The sequence below is a fragment of the Calliphora vicina genome, chromosome 4 (genome assembly GCF_958450345.1).
Source record: "Calliphora vicina chromosome 4, idCalVici1.1, whole genome shotgun sequence".
NCBI classification, from domain to species: Eukaryota; Metazoa; Arthropoda; class Insecta; order Diptera; family Calliphoridae; genus Calliphora; species Calliphora vicina.
In genome coordinates this window covers 21,638,986-21,659,149 of record NC_088783.1, presented here as the reverse complement: position 1 = coordinate 21,659,149, position 20,164 = coordinate 21,638,986, and the positions used below count along the sequence as shown (strand labels likewise).

Below are 20,164 nucleotides of genomic sequence, written 5' to 3'. Positions count from 1 at the left end.
TTCCTCTTTGTGCATGTAAAATTTTATTCAAATCGGAGTTACCGTTTAAAAGTTACATATTTATTTACATCTATTTTTTTTCTATACCACTGTGCAGCGGTCAAAACGGGGAGTTTCTCGGGGCGAATCGGCGCCAAAGAAGGCCAAGGTGGGTTTGTCCGCCAATAAACTCATGTCGACAGTTTTTTGGGATTCACGCGGTATAATTCACATTGACTACCTTTCCAACCACTTCCAACCACTTCTTTTTAAATAGTTTTTAACAGAATTGCAACATGTGTACGAGCTTTGTCATTATGGAATATTACGGTAGCATGATTGGTCGCATATTCTGGGCGTTTTTTGCAAATGTTCGCTTCAAAAAAATCACTTGTTTTCGGAATAGACCATGGGTATTTGGCTTTGGTGTCGATTCGGCTTATCGTAATGGATCCATGATTCGGTGCAAAGATGATTTTTTTATAGCGTTCAAGCACATTTTTGGACATCCAAAATCGTCTTTCAAAGTCTCATCTTCAATTCGTAATGTACCCAATTTCCCTGCTTTGGAGGAATCTTGCTGCTTGCAAACGTTTTGAAATTGCTGCTTGAGTTACTCCCAATGATTTTGCAAGCTCGTAATGAGTTTGACAACAATCTTCATGGAGTAATGCTTCCAATTCTTGGTCTTCAAACTTGTTTGGCTGGTCTGGGTGATCTTTGTCTTCTCAAAATCACCACTGCTGGAGCGAACATTGAAACCGATGGAACACATTCACCATAAGCTTTGATGGACAATCGGTGTGATTCAGCGGCAATTTTATTCAAATTAAAGAAGTGGAAGCAAAACTTCCCACATATAACAATTCGACATTTTCGAAGCAAAAAAAACTTTGTTGTTTACACTATAATGTTCAATAACTAAGTGAGAATAAATGACACATATGTACCCTTCAAAATGACATTTTAAAAGTTTTTAAGGGAACTCTCCAATAATATATGAGCATTTTAAGAAAGTGTTTGCAAATTATATAAATTTTTTAATTAAATTATATTTTCGACCAAATTGTACAATTTTAAAATATTTATTCCCAGGTTTAACGTTTGGATCTTTTCAAATAAGCTTTTTATGAAAAAAGGGCAGAAAAAGGGAAAATTTTTTTGCCAGAAAAACTGCATTATACAGTACCACTGTATTTCATTTGTTTGTTCATTTATTTATTTGTTTCCAAATAAAACACAAAAAACAAATAAAGCACACCGGAACAACAGAAATATGTTATAACAACAAAAAAATTACGCTACAAAAATGACAATAAATCAAAATTAAAATAAATGACAGGGAAATGAAGTTTCAAAAACTCACTACATGAAAAAAAAAAACAAAGTTTTTTAGTAAGAAATTTATAAAACAAAGTACAAGGGTAAGAGAATTTAAAACATACAAAGAAATATTTATAAAATTCCAAGAAATTGAAAGTATTTGCATAACATATTTACAGGGGGTGCGGAAAAGTTTCTTGGGGGTCTATTTTGTAAACCTTTTTTGTCTGCAAGCCGAAAGCAAAAGCCTGTTATTGATTTTTTGATTTGTTTTCTTACTTTCCATTTCCCTTTTTAAAGGTACATTAAGTCATGTCAACAAGAATGTTAACTAGGAATGTTCAGATAAGAAATGATTTCCACAAAAAGGCGTAAATAACGAAATTGTAATATAATATTACAATAATTGTGGGAAATATTTCAATACTTTGAGGGGGTTTTAGCATGATTATATTTCAAAGGATTTTAGATGCTTAAAAGTTAAGTAAACAATTTCAACATTTTAATGAGCAGTAATTAAGACATCTACAGTACATGTATATTCTTTTAGTTTCTCCTTAAGTAACTTTTGGGGGAAAATATAAAATTGTTGTTAAATATTGAACAACGAAGTAAGATTATTATTGAGAGGAAACAACATTTATCTACAAGACACTTGGTAAACATCCATATCCATACAAATTCTGAGGATGTTGATTTAGCTTTTATCGAGGTCTGAAGTTAAATGTGTATATAAGAATGCGATTAAATCGCCAATTACAAATGTATATAACTTTTTTATCGCTTATCTAGTCAATAGTCTTTATTGGTGTCTAGTAATGCTTATGTTTCAATATATTTTTCTAAAACTTCTTTTCTTTTGAAGACAGGATATTGAACCAAAAACATGACCTCGAACAAGGGATATCTGAAAAAAGAAACCTTACAGTTTTACTTTAGGTATTTTACACGCATCTAAGTATTAAAAAATATGAAATTTTGAGCCTATATAAACACAAACTAAAGCTAATATTGAATTATGAATGGCCATTTAAAAATGTAGTCAAAATACTCGGTTTTTAATAAGGTACTAATAATACTACTTTAACAAAAATAATGAAAGAAGGATTTTTTAGGGTTCTTAATTTCCTGAACTTTTTCCTATCCCGGGAGGGAGGAAATTAAATAATATTTGCATTCCCGGGAATTCTTTTTCGAATAAATTATTTTTAGGTTTTTACCAGCATTTTAAAAGGAATATAAAATAACTATATTTGTTCTTTAATTGTTGGTCCAACCTTTTCAAGGGTTTCTAATTTAATAGTGGAATTTGATCGGTATTCCCGACAAATATTTCCCGAAAATTTACAAAAAAAATTACCGGGAAAATTTTCCCGTGTAGGAACCCTAATGTCTACAGATAAACCCATAGTCTCTGACGGGATTCGAACCCGCAATACTCAGATTGAGAGACCAGCGCAATATCGTCTAATGTCGGGGCACACTAAAAATGCAACTGTTTTTTTTAAATGTACTAACAATACTACTTTAAAAAAGTAATAAAATATATACTTCTTTTAGAAAATACAAAAAATACTACTTTTTTAAAAAAGTATTACAAATATTTTTTTTAAAAAAGGACTATAAATACTGCTTTTTTAAAAAAAAAACTACTAAAAATACTACTTTTTTTAAAAAAGTATGAAATACTACTTTGTTTTAAAAAAGTACTAAAAATACTACTTTTTTAAAAAAAGTACTAAAAATTTTACTTTTTTAAAAAAAAGTATGTACTAAAAAAATAATACTTTTTTTAAAAAAGTACTAAAAATACTACTTTTTTAAAAAGTACTAAAAATATTACTTTTACAAAAAAGTACTAAAAATACCACTTTTTTAAAAAATTACTAAAAATATTACTTTTCCGAAAAAGTACTAAAAATAAAAAAAAGTACTAAAAAAAATAAAAAATAAGAAAATAAAAATACTACTTTTTTTAAAAAATTTTTTTCTAAAAATACTACCTTTTTAAAAAATTACTAAAAATACTACTTTTTTAAAAAATTACTAAAAATACTACTTTTTTATAAAAAGTACTGAAAAAATACTACTTTTTTTTTAAAAAGTACTAAAAATACTACTTTTTTTAAAAAAAAAGTACTAAAAATACTACTTTTTAAAAAAAAAGTACTAAAAATACTACTTTTTTTTTAAAAAGTACTATAAATACTGCTTTTTTAAAAAAAACTACTTTTTTTAAAAAAGTATGAAATACTACTTTTTTTAAAAAAGTACTAAAAATACTACTTTTTTAAAAAAAAGTACTAAAAATATTACTTTTTTTAAAAAAAATATGTACTAAAAAAATAATACTTTTTTAAAAAAAGTACTAAAAATATTACTTTTTTAAAAAGTACTAAAAATATTACTTTTACAAAAAAGTACTAAAAATACCACTTTTTTAAAAAATTACTAAAAATATTACTTTTCCGGAAAAGTACTAAAAATAAAAAATAAGAAAATAAAAATACTACTTTTTTTAAAAAAATTTTTTCTAAAAATACTACCTTTTTAAAAAATTACTAAAAATACTACTTTTTTAAAAAAGTACTAAAAATACTACTTTTTTAAAAAAAGTACTGAAAAAATACTACTTTTTTTTTAAAAAGTACTAAAAATACTACTTTTTTTAAAAAAGTACTAAAAATACTACTTTTTTAAAAAAAAAGTACCAAAAATTCTACTTTTTTAAAAAAAAGTACTAAAAATACTACTTTTTTTTAAAAAAAAGTACTAAAAATACTACTTTTTTTTAAAAAAGTACTAAAAATACTACTTTAAAAAAATACTACTTTTTTAAAAAGGTACTAAAAATACTACTTTTAAAAAAAATGTACTAGATACTACTTTTTTTTAAAAGAAAAGTACTTAAACTACTATTTTTTTTTAAAGTACTAAAAATACTGCTTTTTTTTTTAAAAAAGCACTAAAATACTACTTTTTTTTAAAAAAATTTACTATTTTCCAAGAAAGTACTAAAAATATTACTTTTCCAAAAAAGTACTGAAAATACTACTTTTTTAAAAAGGTACTAAAAATACCACTTTTTTAAAAAAGTACTTAAAATACTACTGTTTTAAAAAGGTACTAAAAATACAATTTTTTTTAAAAAAGTACAAAAAATACTACTATTTTTAAAATAAGTACTAAAAATACTAATTTTTTAAAAAAGAGTACTAAAAAACTACTTTTTTTTTAAAAGTATTAAAAATACATACTACTTTTTAAAAAAAAGTACTAAAAATACTACTTTTTTAAAAAAAGTGCTTAAAATACTACTTTAAAAAAAAAATTCTAAAAATGTACCTAAAATACTAAAAACTTGCCGGTTAGAGGGTTAAAATAGGACGAATTTCGAAGAATGGAGAAAACCTTTCATAAACTTCAGGACCTTCTTGAAAAATTCCTTTCATGTGTTTTGACATATTTTTAAAAAGACTTTCTCGTGATACCTGTCTTGTCTGTTTTAAATAACTAAAAATACTAGAAAACTACTCAAGAAGAAAAAAATTGTGTTGAAGTAGTTGACTCCTGATACCTTTAAAACTGCAGGGTTTGTACGTATGTAAGTACACCATTGCTTGCTTGCATATACATTCATATGAAGTATTTATAGCAGTAAAAATACTCTTAAATATGAAACTTGAAATATGATTCTTAAACACCCGCCTACAGCTCTTCAAAACGAATGAATTGAAGTACATTATTTTTAAATAAATGCATATGTTTGAATGGATTTCCAGGCACGTGTTTTAGGTTTTTTTATTGTTTTTTTATATTTTGCTTTATTTTATTATTGATTAAAAGTGATAATAAATTCTGTTTCTCTGATACTTAATATGGCTATGAGATTATTATATTTAAATTTATGATTATTACACAGAATTAATGATTGTATTATCTACTTCTGTTATAAATCTAATGTAGAAAATGTAATTGAAATTATCGTATTTATATTAAAAAAAGTTATCCCATATTCGTTGGTAAATCGCTGGTAATGAGTACAGAAAATAAAAAATATACCCATTTTAAGTACTTAAAAAAGTAGTATTTTTAGTACCTAAAATAGTAAATAGTATTGTTAGTACTTTTTTTTAAAGTATTATTTGTTATTTTTTTTAAGTGTATTTTTAGTTAATTTTTATATTTTTTAAAACAGTAAAATTTTTACTACTTTAAAAAAACTGTTTTAAGTACATATTCAATTGTCAAATAAGTCACAAATTCAGATTCTATTTGGGTGTTTTCTTTAATTTAACAGATCACAGCTGTAGCTAAAAAAGACCTTCTCTTATTTTTCTAAATTTACGTTGCACATGTCTATTACTTACGCCTGTATTAAATGATAAACATTTAATTTTTTACGATTATTGATTCGGATGATAAAGATGATTATGACGCTGATAAAAAAAAATTGTAAAGGAATTACATACAATGGCGGTGACAATAAAAAATAAATAAATAATACAATTCAGTAGCCACTAATACATTATGATGATTACGTTTACAATAAGAATAACGATAACAAATAACAACATCAATAATAATTTCAATAATAACAATGATCCTAATAATCATAATAATGATGACGTACATACAAATGTATGATAAATTATTTATGACTCTCTTGACTCTTGTTTATTATATGACGAATACATATGAAGTATGTTTGTATTTTATTATCTAATATCGTATATTTTTACATAGCATCTCTTCTATTTATATTCTATGTACTACTCTTATAGCTTTCGAACTAGTCTGGGACACAATAGAATACTAATAATTCTTATTTGAGTAACGAAACGCATATATTTATTATTGCCAGCTACAAAATACAAAATAATGTGGCTGGCTGCTTATTGAGATGATTTATTATCCAGTGGCCATAAAATTATGCAAATAATAAAAAAGAGGAAAAATTAAAAAAAGAAACAAACAAGTGCGCTAAGTGTCTATGATAAAAATATTTATTAATGTCTAATTGAAAACGAGTCATAAAATGTTGTTTCTATATGGCATATTAAATTTTGTGGAGGACAAATGGAAACTAATTGAAAAAAATATATAAAATGGGGCAAGATCATAAAATGGTGGCGATGTTTTCATTTGGAATGAAAATTAGCTTCAACTATTGTTGTTTGTAATTTGGATCAAAGAATCAAACATACCTTTTTTGAGCGTCTTTAAATATAGTACGTATTTATAAAACTATAGTTTTATAAAATTTTGACTTTTTCAAAAAAAGTACTTTTTTGGTACTTTAATTCATAAGCTTAAATATACATTTTCTCAATTTTCAATGAAATTTTATGTTTTACGGTAGAGTTTTATGATATTATAATTTTTTTCAAAAAGTACTTTTTTTGGTACTTTTTCAATTGTGCTAATTTTATTAAAATGTAAACATTTTAAGTGGGTTTTCTATAAAATATATTCGAATACATTAATTATTTTCTTATTTTCTAAAGTTCATTTTATGTTTATCCATATCTTGTTCGAACTAAAGTTAAGTTTATGATTTCGAAAAATACGCGTTAAAATGGGACGAATTTCGAAGAATGGAGAAAACCATTCATAAACTTCAGGACCTGCTTGAAAAATTCATTTCATGTGTTTTGACATATTTTAACTTTCTTGTGATACCTGTCTTGTCTGTGACTGCATTTGAACAAATATGAGTAAAAAAACAGGACTTTTGGATTCTTTTTGACTTAAGCTTTTAATATCAAACATATTCACCTAGGACCGATTTAACTTTTTGTGAAAACTAAAATATTCATGAATTTTAATATTATTTTTTTGCGAAAAAAAATTAATTTTAAAGTGAAAAAGGTAATAAAAAATGTTAAGTTTTTATGATTTTTTCTAGAGTTTTATAAAATTGTAGTTCTCCCAAAGAAGCACATTAGGTACATTTTCTTATTATTAAAATTCAATATTCTTGCTTTAGTTTTAATGAAATATAGTACTTATTTAAAAAGTTGTAGTTTTAATACTTTTTAAAATGTAGGATTTGTACTTATTTTAAAGTAGTATTTTTAATAATTAGAAGAATTTTAAGTCCTTTTTGAAAAGTAGTATTTCAAGTACATTTTTTAAAAAGTAGTACTATTTTAGTCACATATTAAGTATCTTTTCAAGAAGTAGCATTTTAAGTATATTAGAAGTAGTATTTTTTGTACTTATTTAAAAAGTATTATTTTAAGTACATTTAAAAAAGTAGTAATTTTAGATATTTTTTAAAAAGTAATATTTTTAGTATTATTTAAAGAAAGTATTTTCAGTTCATTTTAAAATAGTAATAGTTTTTAATATTTTCAAAAATTAGTTTTGTAGTATTTTATTAAAAAGTAGTTTGATTTATTAGCACTTTTTTCAAAAGGAAGTATTTTTAGTACTTTTTTAAAATTATTACATTTTCTTATTTGAACAAAGTGCTTTTTTGGGTTTACAAATACTAAAATCCAGATAACAGTTAATTCAAATACAATTTTTTATGTATTTCTAAATGAAAAATTATGTCTTACACCTCTATAATATTAACTGCTGAATTTATATCGACGAAATAGTTCGGCCGTCCACAAATTCAGGAGTTAGAATTTACCATTTATTTTCAGTTATAACAAAAAGCCACTAACAAACAAAAACAGTTTTGAAATGGATTTTGTTTACGTAGCTCGTTCGTTTATTATATTTAGGGTAAAATTCTTTTTTAAGAGTATGTCTAGTAATTTTTTGAAAAAATAGTATTTTTAGTACTTATTAAAAAGTAGTATTTCTAGTACTTTTTTAAAAAGTAGTATTTTTAGCACTTGTTTAAAAAGTAGTATTTTTAGTAGTATTTTTACCACTTTTATTTAAAATGTAGTAATTTTAGTACTTATTACTAAAGTAGTAATTTTACTACTTTTTTAAAAAGTAGTATTTTAAGCACTTTTTTAAAAAAGTAGCATTTTTAGTATTTTTTAAAAAGTAGTATTTTTAGTATTTTTTTAAGAGGTTGTATTTATAGTAATTTTTTAAAAAGTAGTATTTTTAGTATTTTTTTAAGAAGTTGTATTTTTAGTACTTTTATTCAAAAGTAGTAATTTTAGTACTTTTATTCAATAGTAGTAATTTTACTACTTTTTTAAAAAGTAGTACTTTAAGCACTTTTTTAAAAAAGTAGTATTTTTAGTATTTTTTAAAAAGTAGTATTTTTAGTATTTTTATTCAAAAGTAGTAATTTTAGTAGTTTTTTTAAAAAGTAGTATTTTTAGTACTTTTACTAAAAAAGTAGTAATTTTAGTACTTTTTATAAAAGTAGTAAGTTTAGTACATATTAAAAAAGTATTAATTTTAGTTAATTTTTGAAAGCTGTGTTTTACTTGTTTTTTTCAAGAAGAATTTTTTGTACTTTTATTTTAAAATGTCGTAACTTTACTGAGTTTTAAAAAGAGGAATATTTTTAGTACTTTAATTACTTTTTTTGACTACATTTTAAGAAAGTACCAAAAGTAGTGTTTTTAGTACTTTTTGAAAATTAGTACTTTTTTAAAAGGTAGTATTTTTAACTTTTTATAAATATTTATTACTAAAATCTTCATAGTAATAATTATTTTCTTTTACTCTTATGTTTTATTCAGCCACTTATTAGAAAATTACTCACAGAAACGTGTCTCTCACAGCAAAAAGTGAATTTACTGCCTGTTCCACGATGTCGAAAGAAAAATTAGTCGAAAAAATTTGTATGAAAAACACTCAGTTTTAAAATTCTTTCGAATAGTTTCCATACAAATTTCTTTGAATCTGGCCTTTAAATCATAAAATTCTTATTTTCAGTCTGTGCTTCCTGCTGTAGCATATACAGTGGTGGCCAGGAATTTAAGACAAAAATTGTTTGCTAAATTCCATGTAATTGTCAATTATTTTTTCAAATATTTCAACAAATATGTATGCATGAGGATTGTTTTAACACACAAGTGTGTTTTATTCGACTGTGTCAATTCATACATATTCACCACGAACACATAAAATTTTTCTACAACTTGACCAAAAAAAAAATTTTTTAAATAAACATATTTTCTCACATTTATATCATTATATTTTTATTATTATAAAATATTCGGACCAAATTTCGTATTTTTAGTTCCATTAGTTTCGGTCATATCATGTTATTAACAGCGGATGTTCGCTGAGGTGGGTCAACGTATTTCCACATATCTTTGTCCATATATGTTTTACCGATTTTTCCAAACATTTTTCAGAAACTAGAAACATTAATAATAAATTTCATACCCTTAGAGGTCCTTTTATTTTGGCTCTATCGCACTTAAAATTCAGTTGATGAAAAAAATTCTAGTATTTGTCTTAAATTGGTGGCCACCACTGTATATTATAAAACTATTACTTCATTTTTATTAAAGTTAATCTTAAAGGATTCTATGCTTTTGCTAGTTTTTTAAAAATTACTTTAACCCTTTTATAAGAAAATTTGTTTTAAAAACAAATTTTGTATGGAAATTTTATTTAAATAAAACTTTTAATAAAATAAAAAAATTATAATGAACAACAACTTAATAGCTTAACTAGCAGCTTATTTACAAATATTAAAAAAAAACAAATATTTATATAAAGCTAATAAATAAAAGAAACCACAACCCAAAAAAAAAACTTTTAAATTAATTTTCTTTTAACACAAGTGTCAATATTTCGAACATGAAACCATAAAAAAACATTTTAAATCAAGTGACCTCCTTCAAGTCCCTTACAAACGTTGCCATAGTAATTTCATCATAATTCAAAACTAAGTTATTTGTCAGAGACCTTCTTCTTATACATATGAACCATTGTCAATAATATTGTCTATTTGTTTTTTATGTTACATTTTTCTGTTTCTGTTGCTGTTTGTATATGTGGTGTATGTGAACATGTGGAAACAATAAAAGGAAGATTCAATATTTGAAAATGTTGCCAAAAAGTTTTGATAAATATTTTTCGAATTACACACAGACAATTTCTCATTCTCTGTTATGTCTGCATATAAACAATACAATACATGTTAACAACATGGCCACAAATACATTAGAGTTTACTCAATAACACACATACTTTTACATGAAAACATATCTATATTTTAACATTCTAACTGTTAGTTAGAATAACATCCTAATGGTTGTGTATAACCCAGTGAACATTTGAATTCTTTTGTAATATTTTAGACCACAACTTCCTATTCAATGATTGGTAATCAGAAAGTAATCAAAATTCTGATGATTTGTTACCTTAGGAACTAACTGATTTCAGAAACTGGAAGGATCAGAAAAATTTTTGATTATGCTACTTTTAACTACTTTCGAATTGCACTTCATTGGAAATCCATTTTTTTTTAACAAACTTATCACAATTTTTGCTGGGTTATTTTCGCTCATAAAACAAATTGTTAAAATAAAATTCAAAACATAAAACACAAGAAAATAAACCGTAACATTTTAACAATTTCATAGAAACACAATGTTGAGGAAATAAATATTAATATTAAAACAATATTGAACATTTTATACATTGTTTTTATTACATATTTTACAACATAAATGCAGACACACTGGCACATCATCATACACACATCCAGAGATAATAAAAATATTGACAACAAAAAAATAGAATAAAAATAACAAAAACCAACATGTTGCTTTTAACTATAAAAAAAACATTTACACATACAAACACTCTGGTATATTTCAAAACTCATGCTTAGTTTGTGGCCCTATGATCCTTATAGGAGTGAAAGGACTTTACACATGAATATTAGAGTGGCCCCGTTTGTAAGGAGGAATGATAAGGTGACGATGTTTCCAACTAAAATGAAAGTTTAGTTTGTTTGTGGAGACCATGTTGGTTCACTGAGAAGGGATTTTTGGAAATTCAAAATTCTAGGGGGTAAATTTGGTAACCTCATATCTTCTAAACTAATACCAATTCAAAATAAATTTAAAATTCATCAGCATCTACATAAAAAATTGGTACTTTTTGAAATTCCAAAATTTTGACGAAGAAAATGGTACTTTTCTGGAACCATGTGTATTTTTTGAAATAAACTTTAAATCGTATTCTTTACATCTAAAAAAATACAATACCAAATATGAATTTGGTACTTTTTCGAAATTCAAGCCCTAAAGGGGAAAAATTTTATTTATTTTTGGTACTTTTTCATAAAATAAGATTTGGTATAAATTGACATAGACATCTTATTTTGAATATAATTTGTATAATTTTAATTTGGACAAAAAAATACCAAAAAGGATAAAGATAAAATTCAGTCGAATTTATAAGGTTCTGTTACTTTTTCTCCAAATTCTTCTACATAGTTTGAATTTTTTAAAAACACGGAAAGTCCTAAAACAATAAACTTTCTATTACAGTGAGACCTCGATTATCCGTAATGGTCGAGACCGGGAGCATTCTGGATAATCAATTTTCCCGGTTAATTGAGTACCAATTTTAAGTAGTTTTTTTAATACATATAGTTTTTCGATAATGACATTTACGGCTCTATATTGCACCCTGATCCATCAGTTGGATCAATATCGTCCAATTTCGTGGACAAACATTCACAATAACGTTTTCAGCATTATGGCAAACTGCTCTCATGTAAACAATTTCAAAAAATGTCTGTTTAATCTCCATTAATCTCATTGGTGAGTTTTTTCATTGATATGAATTCATTTAATTTTTCCACGAAAATTGTAGCAGCTATATAATCAGCTGCATATTTTTCTCCTGCTGCATTAAGTTTGTGAATACAATGTCGCTTTTTTATTTAATTTTGAGTGAAATATTTTAGACTTTTCTTCGCTGTTAATCCAGAAATTGGAATTCCTTTAAATCTTTCCTTCCGGAACCATTCATAAACAGCAAAATCTACTTTTGTATATGCTACCGAATCATCGTATGCAATAGAGGGAATCCCATTTTTCGTTTTATTCACATTGTTCAAATTGATTGTTCAAAAATAATCGAAAAAAATTATGCTTATAATCCCGGATAATACGGTTAAAAAATTTAAATCGATCCAAAAATATTTGAATTTTCTTGCCCGGTTAATCGAATCACGGATAATCGAGGCCTCACTGTATATAATAGTAACCAGTTTTTTTTCACTTATCTCACTTACATAAGCAAAATCTTTAAAAATGATAATAACAAATGAAGCATGTCAAATATAACAAGTTTTTTGCTGGAAAAAATATTGAAAGTATTTTAGATGAACTAAAATTTTTGTTTTATAACCCAAATCAAATGTTATAAATCTTATGAAATATTTGGTCAATTGACAAGGTCTCTTATCATGTCATATTGTCCTAATATTTCACAATGGTTTTTTATTGCTTTTCAAGAAAATAATGTCCTAAAATAATACTACTCTGTATGCTATGTTTATTGTGTTATCGTAACCAATCAGCAGAGACCTGCCCCGAATGCCTAAGAGTCGGTTAAGCCGATGACAATATGACTGATAAGAGATCTTGTGAATTGACCAATTGTATGACCTAAAAATGCGGGACTTTTTAAAAATGTTTAGCTCTTATTTTAAAATATTTGTACAATATAAATTTCTTCAAAGTATTGACCATTGTTACCTATGACCTTTTCCCATCTTTCTGGCAACATATGGATTACGAGGCAAAATAACTGCTCATATTTTGAGGCCAATAACGAATCATGCCAATATCGAAATACTCTGTTCCAAAGTGAAGCATATTCCAGAGAGAGCGTCCTACATACATCGATCGAAACAAATAGTATTCAGACGGGGCAAGATCTGGACTAGAAGGTGGGCGAGAAAAAACTTCCCAACCACTTCTTTCTAAATAGTTTTTAACAGGTATTACATAATGTAACCGAGCGTTGTCTTCGGTAAGTAATGATTCGGTTTAAAAAAGATTTTATTTTATAGCGTTCAAACATAATTTCGGATATGCAAAATCATCTTTAAAGGTCTCTCGACTTCAATTCTTTTAGTACCCAATTTGCCGGCTTTTGGATGAATCCTGCTGCTCGCAAACGTTTTGAAATTACTGATTTAGTAGCTTCCAATGATTTTGCAAACTCTTGTTGAGTTTTACACCAATTCTTGGTCTTCAAACTTTTGAATCGCACAAAGCCATAAGCTTTGGTGAGCAAGCGCTGTGTTTCAGCGGCACTTTTTTAAAAAATAATGAAGTAAAGCCAAACTTCCCGCATATGACACTTTGTTGGTACAAAATTTGACATTTTCAATACACTATAATGTTCAATAACTAAGTGGGAATAAATGACAAATATCAAAGTTATTAAAACAAAAAAATCCCGTATGAGCTGCTGAAATCTGGCCAGAAATTACAGGGAATCTGTACCGAACGCAACTGATACGTTCGAAGTGAGCATTGGCCGAAACAGTGACCAGAATATGAGGCCAAATATGAAACCATATTATTCCATCAGCACAAAACAAGTTAGAACGGTACATTCGGCTTTGCCGAATCTTAAATAACCTACACCTGCATACATATTTTTTAGGTTAATATATATGGGAGCTATAACCAATTATAGGCCGATCATCATAGAATTAGGTATAGCCATTTTGGTATATATGGGGATTATTTATGACGAATTTCAACTTAATAGCGAAATTTATAAAATATTTATGCTAATTTAAGTGATTTTCGGAAGTGAACTTTATATGGGGGCTATGATAAAATATTGGCCGATCCACAAAAAATTTAGTGCTGTGATTTCTTTTAGCACGAAACTTATTTTTGCTGAATTTTGTATGGATACTGCAATTCTGAAGGCATTTATAGACCATAGAACCATATTTCGGAAAGAAATTTGTATGGGGACTAGGAGAAATCATGAACCGATTCTTATAATTTTCACCAGAGTTAGTCCTTTTATTATAAAAATGAAGTGTGTAAAGTTTTATGGTATTATCTGCAATATATTTACACAACCAAAAATATGTGAAATTTGTAAATTTTTAGGTTGTCTCACATTTTGGTTCATAGCTCTGGTTCTACTGAACCGATTTTGCTGATTTTCAATACCAAACTGCTTAGGACAACAATAAACATATTTTTTGCAAGTCTACCAATTTTGTTTGCGTATTTTGGACGTGAGCGTGTTTTACACAGACACACAGACAGACAGACGGTCATGGCTCAATCGACTTAGAATTTCATAAGGACCAAGAAAATATATACTTTGTTGGGTCTCAGATGAATATTTCTCAATGTTACACACGGAATGACAAACTTATATATACCCTCATTCACCTCTTGTGGTGGTATAACTTGTCAGTGTGTGGTATAACAAGTCAGTCAAACCCGACCGTATTTTCTTTTAACATTTCAATAATTTGTATACGTAGGTGATTTTCGGGAGTGGGTTATATGGGAGCCATGACTAACTTCCGTACAGATAAAACTTATTTGAAGCGAAATTTGCGTGTATACCTATATTAATTGAACATTTATGACTGATAAAGTGCTATTTCAGAAGGACATTTGCATGGGGGCCAGGTGAAATAATGGAGTTTCAATAGGCTTCTTCCTTGGGTCGACAAAAATGTATGAATGTATCAAATTTGATCGAAATATCTTCAAAATTGCAACAAGGTTTACATGAACATCCAGCCAGACGGATGGACGGACATATTTTAATCGACTCATAGTGATTCTGAGTCGATCGGTATACTTTAAGGTGAGCGTCAGACCTCCCACTATGGTGGTGTAGGTTATAATTATATCTTACAACTTTGACTCCCCTATAAATAAGTAAATACCCATGATATATTTCTGTGAAACCACACACTCTCCATAAATTATGTAACTTTTTAAACAGCCTCATAAAGATGTGCCAAAAATATAAAATTCACTCACTAAGTACAAATAATAAATTTTACACTAATTGTACTTTAATGAAGTTTATTTCGTTAAACTGATTCTTGTGTTTTATTTTTGCCAGGTTCATGTTATAAATATTTTTTTTATTTACATAAAAATCCTTGAAATTATACTGATGCGTGTTTTTTTTTAGTATAAAAGTGTGTGGATGTATTTGTGTAAACATACACTTTTAAAAGTGCTCTTGTTGTAGTACTTGTTGTTGTAGTTGTAGTTGTATTTGAGTTTAGTGTTTATAAGATTAATTAAAAAGTTTTCAAAAAGGTTTTTTTTTCTTTTAATTACAATTATGTGGTGGCAGAAATATTTGCGTACATATTTCAACGAATCTTTAAAGTTTCTACTTGTTGAATACAAGTATGAAGAAACATACATTTTAATTAATAATAAAAACAACATTGTAATGTTTATAATAGATATAAATAGAAGATTAATGTAGCAATGTTTATATGGAGCCAAAGTTTCTCTGTTGTAGATTTCAAAATCTATCCAAAATGCTTTGTTGTACAAGTCAACTGTTTTGGTTTGACACACTTTGGATTTCAAACTTGACATTTTTGACAAAAAAGTTCTGAATCTTTAACTTCTCTTCTAATTGAATTTCAATAATTGTAAAAATCAAATCGAAAAGCGTCCATTTAAAGAAAATACATAAAAATAACTTTTAGAATGGAAAGATGGAAATAAATCTGTAACTTTTAAATCCTTAGTCCGATTTGATTGAAATTTTACATTGAATTTTGAACGCATGGGCCCACCAGGGGTGTGGTCAAGGGTCCCCAAAGTAGAACAACTCGGGCATATATAATTTTTAAAACGATCCTAATTCTTCGCATGTGTTCCGATTTGAAAAAAAAATACATATATAGAATCTCCTCATCGAGCACTACAATTATCTTTTATAACTAAGGAGATATTTGCATTTGAAAATTAAATTTTCAACATTTTTACCCACTCTTCTCCAGGTTTTTGATAACAACGGTTCCAAAAATTTCCTCCAAATTAATAAGGGGAGAACATAGAATAAACACATAGAACGGAAGGAGAGAGTAATATATATGCAAAAATTACTCTCTTTTCACACATACGGGTGATACAATAACAAAATACATGCAATACATTCTCATGAATTAGGTTTTTGGCTCTCAGTTACCTATCTAGTTGTTGTCTATGGGGAAGAACTTAACAACTTGCAGAGAACATAGAAATAATATTCGTGCTAGTTAAATTCTCTGCGAGTTGTTAAGTTTCCCCCTTATTAATTTGCCATGTAAAAAATATAAGGTGGACATGTTATATATCAATGGATAGGGGATTTTGTCTATTTTTCAAAAATATATATAACTTTTGACAGTTAAAAAATGCATGGAATACTTTTTTGAAAAATATGACAAAAAATGCTTTTAATTGAGTTTTTGCAAAGATACAAAGTTTTCAAATTGAAATTAAATTTTTATTTATGAAAATTTTTTAATGAAATTTTACAGTTATATAGATTTTTCGATTAGAAATAGAAAAATAAAAACAAATTTTGAAGTTTATAATCAGGAATCCCGTAATTCCATAAAAGGTGTTAAAAAATTCCAAAAATGGGATTTTTTAGTTTTTTGGCTGTAATATCCAATGCTGGTGCCGGGTTATCGGAACTCTTTACAAGGTATTTAAGAACATATTTGGCCATCTAAAATAGGTTAATATATTTTGATATCGATTATGCTATTTGAGAATTTTTTCCCTAAAGTTGAATTTTACATAAAAAATACGCGTTTTTTGGATGAACCTGGTCCCCTCGGTATCCACAATTTTCAAATTAATTTTCATTTAAAATATTTAATATAAAGTTGGCTTTTCAAAAAGTATAAATTCCTAATACATCTTCTAAGACAATTTTTTTAGATAACTTAAAAACAAAAAAAGTATTTTTTTCCCAAAAACTATATCAGCATTTTTTTAATTTTTAAATTCAAATGCATATAACTTTGGAGTGAGTCAGGATTTTAAAATAATTCTTTTGTTGTTTGAAATATATATTTGTTATTAGTTTTGTCGTTTAAAATATATATTTGTTGTTAGTTTAATAAAAGAAAAATCCACTGTTATAAAAAAAACTGGAGTAGGTGGGTAAAAATGTGGAAAATTTAATTTTCAAATGCAATTATCTACTAAATTATAAGATATAATTGATAGTTTTTTGTAGTGCTCGATGAGAAGATTCTATATGTGTAAATTTTTTGCAATCGGCACATAGACGAAGAAATAGGATCGTTTTAAAAATTGAACATACCCGAGGTGTATTACTTTGGGGAGCCCTGGCCGCACCACTGGTAAGCCCATGTGGTTAAAATTTATAACTTAATCTCAACAACACTTCTTCTTTGCGCATGTCAAATTTCATTCAAATCGGACTAAGGGTGTAGAAACTACAAATTTATTTCCCGCGCTGCACTTTTGCTTACTCCCAGTTTAACAATTCTATATCACATTATGGTTTATAACATTTTTTCTACTGAATCGATTTTGTTAATTTTCAATACCAAACAACTTAGGACCAAGATATACACTCCAAAGGAATTCCATCCATATCGGTTTTGTATTTTTAATATGAGTGTGATTTACACACACTCACTAGAATTTCATAACAATCAATATTATTCGATACAGATGAATATTTACCAAGATTAGTGAAAAAACACATTCACTTTTTCTTATTGACACATACAAATTTCAAATAAATATTATAAAAAAAAACTACAACAAGAAATTGTGTCGATAATCCGCTGTTCTTGCAAAAGTTTCTCTAGAATTATAGTTTTACTCAATGACAACTGACACAATGAAATGCTGTTTGTCAACATGAAACTTTAATTAAGAAAAAAAAAATAGTAAAACACTTTTAGTTCCATTAAAAGCAGCCGTAGATCTAGAAGTGGCATTAAACAAAACTACTTAAAACATTGTCAAGTTTTGTACCGTTCTGTAGTTGAACTTTATGCTGTTGTCTGTTTTGTTATTTTGTGTAAAACTTAAAAGGAAAGAGGGTTGCAAATAAGTTATAAATTGTTACTTCATGCTTATTAAAAGTTTATTACTACCACTTCGTTTTGTTGAAACACAGTAAAATGCACACAATACTACAACAATTCTATGACACCTTAATGTTGTACTTAGTTGCACAAAGAATACGAGAATAAAAAGCATAAGTATGCCGTAAAGTGGTAATTTATGTTAAGTACTCTGAGTTGTATTGGGGGTAAAGTAAAAAAGGGTTGATGAAGGTTTCATGTGAAAATAATGAAATAATTAAATTTTCTTTTTCAATTCATGTAAAATTTTATACAAAAATACATAACACTGTGTGTAATTTTTTAAATCATTAAAAAATAAAGACCCGTGTCTCCCAGTTTTGCCCAAAGTCGTGAACTTTTTTTATGGGCCTCGGTGTCATATTTGCAAAATCATTTTCTCAGGCACATATCTTGAAAAGAGTTCGGAACTTTGATTTACTCTCTGAGGCAAAGTTGTAGCCCATGTGTAGCCTCAGAGAGTAAATCAAAATTCCGAATTTTTTGCAAGATATGAGCCTGAGGAAATTATATTTTTTTGCAAAAATGACACCGAGGCCCCAAACCTTTGGGGGTCCATAAAAAAGTGCATGACTTTGGGAAAAACTTAGTGGTGTCCGTATATGTTTATTTTTTTCGTGTTGCACTGTGTAATTTGAACTACTTAAATCCTATCAAATGTTTTCCAAAATCTTTAGCTAACTAAAGAAATTTAAATTTTACTCAGGTTTTTCTACCCAAAGACATACAGTTTACAAACAAAATCCCGGTAACAAAAACAAGCTTAAATGAATATTAATGAATTTTCAAAGTTTCACTTAAATTCTAAGAAAAGCCAACACCATTAACTTTCTAATTCACCCAATACTCACATAGATAAACACATTTGAATAAATTGTATTACCAACATCATACAGACAAACTTTAAATAACCATTTTTCCTTTATAATAAAGGTCATAAAGAAAACATATTCACTTGTAAATAGCAGTAAATAAAAAGCATAACAAAAAAAGGAAAAACAATAAAGAAAATTCGAGTATTAAAAAAAGAGTAAAACTTGTCACTTTATTTTGAAGAGAAAGAAGAAGTGTGAGTTTAATGTTGACAATTTACATGTCTTATGGATCCTAAAGTAGTCTTCATTGTTGTTGGTGTTCTTGTTATTGTTTTGGGGCTTTGTTGTTGTTGTTTGATTCTTTCTCTTTTCTTCGTTATGAAGTCTGATGTCTTCGTGTTGGAAAATATAAATGTTTATCAGGGTGGCCCTTATTTTGCACTTTTTGGATTTTCGATGTTCTCCATCTTGTAAAATAAGCAAAATCGGATAACGTATGCATAGAGTTGGCAAAGTTTATTTGAATTATCGAGTTTTGGATCAGTTACGGAATGTATTTTTAAGAAATAATTTTAACATATCTGTGATCAAAAACTACATATGGGCAATTCCATTATGGCGTGACGTTATATTTGTACGACAAAATTTAAAAAAAATTAATGATATAGTAAAATTTGTAAAAAGTTTTTTTACATTTGCGTAGTAATTAAGTACCTCTATATTCAGTAAATATATTAAAACAATTGAACCTAAGGATTTGAAGATAATAAAAATATGCGATGGCGTTACGTTACCAAAAACAGAAGTGCGGTTTGAGTTGCATTACAAAATTGCATAACTCTGCGAATTGGGCAAGACTTTTTGTATTAAACCTTTTGTAGTAGGATTTGGAATGATAAAAATATATTTTCCAAATCATAAAATTTAAAAACCGTTCCTCGTTTTTTATATTTATTAGCTTTAGTATCTGGCGTGACGTTACATGGCGTTACGTTACTTAAAT

The 20,164-nt window shown here is 26.9% G+C and overlaps 1 protein-coding gene across 1 annotated transcript in view; it reads left to right on the top strand.

The window, feature by feature from the left end:
- LOC135959037 (putative mediator of RNA polymerase II transcription subunit 26) overlaps positions 1-20,164 on the top strand; it is a 147,260-nt gene that overhangs the window by 21,774 nt on the left and 105,322 nt on the right. The gene's annotated exons all lie outside the window — the stretch shown is intronic.